Here is a 6,000-nt window from a genome sequence, read left to right as displayed (position 1 = left end):
CGACGAGGTTTGATGTTATCGACATACTGTAGCTGCCATATTTGATTTAATCACTTTATTCATATAATTCAGATTTTATATTAATATGATATTCTGATCACACAATGTGATTATATCAATTCAGAAGACTTACAGTGTTTATGGTGTTTATCCTTTCTCGAGCTTCACAGATTGGAGCCACTATTCACTTAAATTACGGCTTCTGTGTTCAGCGGAAGGAAGAAAGTCACTACTGACAGACATCAATATTGACAGGTGGCAAATAATGACAGAATTCCTTTAAACCCAGACAGACCAATAAGAAAGAAGGAAGTGTAGAATTTTTCATAGATGCTGTGACCTTGTGTTTGGACAGATCACACATTTGTTTATCCACAAATACACAAAGATGCATTCACACACACACACACACACACACACACACGTTCTCACTCCATCTCTCCTTCATTGCTGCATGCTAACATCCACATGGGTACACAAGTAACCACACACTCACCTCTCTCTCATATCGCAGTTCACTGCACATCTATAAATAGGCTGTAGGGCACTGCACAACCTCAATATGCTACTCCCATACACTTCCACTGCAATTATCCCAAAGTATATTTCAGTTTAGCAGTCAAGCACAGGGAATCAATGCCTAAGTTCATTCAACAATGGTTAATAGCACTAAAAATACCTTATAGTAGCTTGAAATCAGCTGAATAAAAAGTTAAACTGAAAGGTCTTCATTTTTACATGCAGGAGGGCAGTGCGGGGAAAAGAGCTGTATTTTATTTGCTTGGCTAAGGCTTCTTTTGAATGCAGAATCAGCAGGCAGCATCTTGACAGAGTTGAGGGACACGGGGCAAGTTGGAGAGGGGCAGACTCAAAGACTGTGAGAGCCTTTCTGAAAGAGAAAAGCTTTGATATTCCCTCATAGGTTGACAGTGACCTTCCTCTGCTCCTGATGAACCCAGAAACAAAGACATAGCTTGCATGAATTGGTCCACAAGCTGTCCTTTTGCCTTGCATGCTGCTAACAGTATTGGAACTACTGCAGTCTGCATGTAGCCAGAGGAATCAACAGACTCATACACACACATAGATGCACAGATAAAAACTGCATGACAGCTCAGTATAAAGATGAAAGGACAACCTGTGGACATTTTCTGCAAGGTATATTTACAGTACAGACCAGTGGTAAATATACAAATACTTGAGGCTACACTTTGTTTTTTCAATACCTTTCCGTCTCATGCACGGTCTCAGCACTTAGCCTTTCAAAGTGTACGCTTATAATACTTTGTATTACAGTGTGTAATTCTGTCTTGCTTACAAAACATTGTTATATTTGTTTGAGAATCCTGACCAGACCGACACAACAATATTGGCTAAACCAGTGGTTTGACCAATGACAGACGGGAGAGTTCAGAAAACCCGCTTGAAAATTTGCTACTTTTGCAAATTTGTTTGGTGGCGCTAGTTGCACAAAAAATGCACACTTCACCTTCAAAGATTAATGCTGATGTAAAAGCACTGTGTGTCATTGTGCCTTTTTAGTAAAGTCTCTTAATCATAATTTGTTCTTCAACCCAGTATAATGATTAAATTCTATGCACCACAAGTTCTGAAGCTAGTCCATGGTGAGCACATCATGACCAACCCAAGTAAAGTACCAGCTGCACTCTGTGAACTTCACTCTTCAAATTCCCTTTCATAGAGCAAATGCAAGATTTTACCTCTTGAAATGTTTCAGATGTGAAGTTTGATGGATTGAAGAGTGTACTGCTATGATAAGATCAGCCAGTGGAAAGCCAATTTAATGGCAATATCCAACAGCAGGATCCTCTGAAGTAAAGTAATGTTACAAATAAACTCAGGTGGCAGGCCATCACTGTCAAGATTCACCCAGAGGGTATTTCACAAGCATCTCATCCAAACTGACTGTATATATATATATATATATATATATATATATATATACTGTATATACTGTATATACATAGTATATATATATATATATATATATATATATATATATATATATATATACTGTATATACTGTATATACACACACTTCAACCATCCACTTCAGATGCAGTTTAGTGAACATACATTTTCCAAGGCTCTGCAATTTGACATTCTAAACCTTACTTGCAGCAATATGCCCTCAAAGTGGAGACCATGAGGCAAATTGGATGGAAAATGATGCAGGCTGAGCACAACCCTCACAGTTTTTATCATGCAGGTCTAATAAGGCCTGACATATAATTGTGAATCAATGAATAAAACGCTAATCAGCAGAGATCCATGAGGTGTTCGGGTTGGATGGAGTGGTGTCATAAAGATAATAACTGGGTGTATGCACGCTAAATGAAAATCGTTTTGACAGAAAAGAGGGGGTAAACTTTTCTCTTGCTCATCCTCCAAACTGACTGTGGAAATTACATCTTTGATGCTTTTGCTCTTTCAGAAGTGGATCTATTCAAAGGAGCAGAGTGTATCTGACTTTTCTACAGCTAATTAAGACTTAAGAAGAAAAAGCCATCCTTTTCGATTCAGTGGTGTTCTCTGTGTGAGCGAGATTGCGTTTGACTAGTTCTCTGAGGGGACACTAAACTAATACTGAAAATAAAACAACATGGCTATGATTCACTGCTTTTTGAATTCTGTTTGTGTTTTGATTTTCTTTTCTTTTTTTCTTTTTCGGTTTACACTGCATAGGTTTCATGAATTTCAAATTAATTAATTCCCCCTACGGAGTCACTTTAAAGAAATGAAAAAGCTGTTTGTCCTAATCTCTGATTACACTTTTGCATGTGCTGTTTGAAAACCTCAGGCTTTGGAGTGGCAGAGACATATTCAATTTGCAGTTATTAAAGGTGATGGAGGTTAATTTGTTCTTATTCAACAAAAAGCTTTATGAAGGGAATTCATGGACATCTTTTGATATAAATGTATACTGACATTTATCACAGGGTCTCCTGCTGTAGGATGTATTGAATGTTTTGTGGAGTGCATTGAAAAGGTTGTGGACCACTAGTTTAACTCCCTACCTGACCTAGAGGCTATTGTGGGTTCTTGTACAGCAAGAGTCTTCTAAGGCTCTGAAAAGATGGTTTGGCTCTCAACTGTTGTAGATGCTGGCCGTATTCATACAGCTGATGTTCGGGAATGACAAATGTATTTACTAACAGGTGTCAAATTATCCAATATATTAGGGATGCTAATGAATCAACAATGATTGATTTATTGTTAATAATTTGGCAGATTAAGCTAAGTGATTGTCGATTAATCAAATTCAGCACAAATGTGTTCAGTAATCATGCCAGCACATAGAGAATAGACTGTCTACATATGGCCATCCGTCGCTAGTAGGTGCACTGCCACTTGCGTGCTGCATGTCATGTCCTGTCAACAATACAGAATATAGAAACACGGACGTGCATTCATTATGTCCTTTACTTCACTTCTCTACAGACCATTTCAAGACTGTTTAAGGAAGTGACGTTTTTTTGTTCCTTGAACATTAACTGCGAGTTGTGCTTTCCAAATGGGATAAATCACCCTCCGTAAGGGAGAAAAATCATGATAAGATTGCTTCAAACAGAATTTCCAATAAAAATTACTTAAAAAGTGAGTTCGAATGACCCTTATTTTTGAGCCCCACACCTTTTAGCCATTCAAAGCTCTCACAGTGAATCGTAAAGTCTTTGAAGTGCATAGGGATGATTACTTCTGAATAGAATGCATCCTCATTCAAAACAACAGCACGAGGCACTTCATTCATAGTGTCATTTATTCATTTAGCAGATGCTTTTATCCAGAAGAAAGAGACAAAAAAAGTATTTTATTAATAAAAAACAAAAAAAAACAAACAAAAAAAATCCTTATCTTGTCAGCTTCATTGAATGGCTTCTATTGATTATAACCAAAGATTATTTAGCAGAGACAGGTCACTTCTATTAAATGAATGGGAGAAATTGGAACGGCCAATGGTCAACAAATGTAGAAAGAAAGTCCCGCCTTGCAGGTAAACGAGCCAATCGCCTTTATGATACAGACATCATCTGTCAATCAACTAGAGAACGTGCATGCGCATTAGCTATAGAAGCCTGGAAAAATTGCATAAATAGTTTTAGCGTAATCTGAGGTAAAAAAAAAAAAACAAACAACAAAAAAATTTTTTTTAAAAAAAGCACAATTTATGATCCCAGTGTTGTCAGATTTTACTGCTGATTTGAAATGTGTTCTTTGATAGTAATCCTGACCAACAGTTTTGTGGATTTTGGTCTTTTTTACTATCTGCAGGAGCTGCACTGCAGATAGTAAGCTCCTTGCTTAAATATAAAATAGCTGCCCGAGAGCGTTCCAAAGATGTCCTGTCTGTTCCAAGTGACCTGACTTGCCTAAAACGACTTTGTCATAACAGGAGCAATCATTCCCGAGCTCTCCGCTGAGGAAATAATTGTGAGCATCTAAACTACGATACATTTGCATCACCTCTCTCGTCTACAGTTCAGGTACAGACAACAGTTCAGGTATACATTTGACGTTATTTGAGGAAAATAATGTTAACTCAGAAGTGTTAACTATTTAAAGGATCCGTTATTGATACCGGAAGTGCTGCAGGAAAACTTGCGTTCAAATGTCTTATTATTGTTTAAACGCTTGAAATGGTCTATAGATGAACATTACATTTACTGCATAAACTGTGATAGTGTGTTAAAGTACAACATGACAACAAGCAGGGCACCAGTTGAGGGGGGATGCGAGGGGATGCCATCCCACTTGTTGCAAGAAATACCAACCACCACCCCCTGTACAATCCCCTTTAGATCAATTGTGTCATGTATTACATAGAACTAATCATGCAAGTACAATATTTAATTCTCCATGTTTGATAAATAACAGACCTTAAATACTGGCGACTAGCCGACCAGAATGAGATTTTGACATGTTTGAGGTTGCCAGATTTCAAGAGGTGAAATCCCCCAATCAGATCTTTAAACTTACACAGTTTGGATATATTCTGCCAGTGTGACGCTTTAGTTGTGCGATCTGGCAACCATGAGCGTGCGCGCTCTCTGTCCACCGCAAAAAGTGCCGGTTTTCTGAAAACACTGGCAAAGAGGTATGTTGGAGTTTAGCGACGATGGGTTGACTTGTCCTTCTCAGTGTTCACAAGAAACGTACGCCACCGAAGGTAATGCAAGTTTCCAAAAGTTTCGCGGACTTGCAGAAATGGCAAAGGGAACAGTTAGAGGAAATCTTTTGTCTTTCTTTAAAAAGGAGAGAACAGAAGGTAAGATATTGTTATGACAAATGTACAGTTACAACATGAACATGTTTTTAATTCAAACAATGTTCAGTGTTTCGCCCATAAAACGCTTTTGTGTGTAGAGCAACTTTTTGCACCACTGTTTAAGCATCCTACAAATAAACAGCCCAAATTTCCCTTATAGTTCGGTTATTGGAGTAGAAACAAATGCGTGTGTGTCTGTTTATTCATGATCATAACATGGATTTTATTCACAAAATTAATGTATATTATGGCCATGTTTCATGGGTCAATGACGTGACGCTCATTTTTTCTCTCTCTCCAGATCTATTAAACTAAAATTACATAAAAATACAATTCACACTAAACATTTCCTTGAATACACCTCTTGAACATATTTTCAATTTTTGAATTTGAAGTCATATTGATATTTGTTTTCTGGGGCTTAAAGTAAAATATGTCATGTGGTGTCCAGAAACAGAAAAAAAGGCTCATTAAAAGATGAAATTCTTTAAATAATAAATGTTAGCATGACTACTGCAGAATAATCTTTTATTGTTATTGCTTTAAAAAAAAAAAAAAATAGGCAGTGAAACAATTGTTTTAAAATATGATTCATTTTTAAAAATGCGTTTGTCCACAAAATCAAAGTCATGTGTTGTAAGCAACATGTATTTGTTGTTTATGTTGACCATAAAACCATAAAACAGAGTGGACACCTTGCAACCCCAAGACAG

This window comes from Myxocyprinus asiaticus, chromosome 27, assembly GCF_019703515.2.
Source record: "Myxocyprinus asiaticus isolate MX2 ecotype Aquarium Trade chromosome 27, UBuf_Myxa_2, whole genome shotgun sequence".
Taxonomy (NCBI): domain Eukaryota; kingdom Metazoa; phylum Chordata; class Actinopteri; order Cypriniformes; family Catostomidae; genus Myxocyprinus; species Myxocyprinus asiaticus.
The sequence above is the reverse complement of the archived record's forward strand: the minus strand, read 5'-3'. Positions refer to the sequence as shown.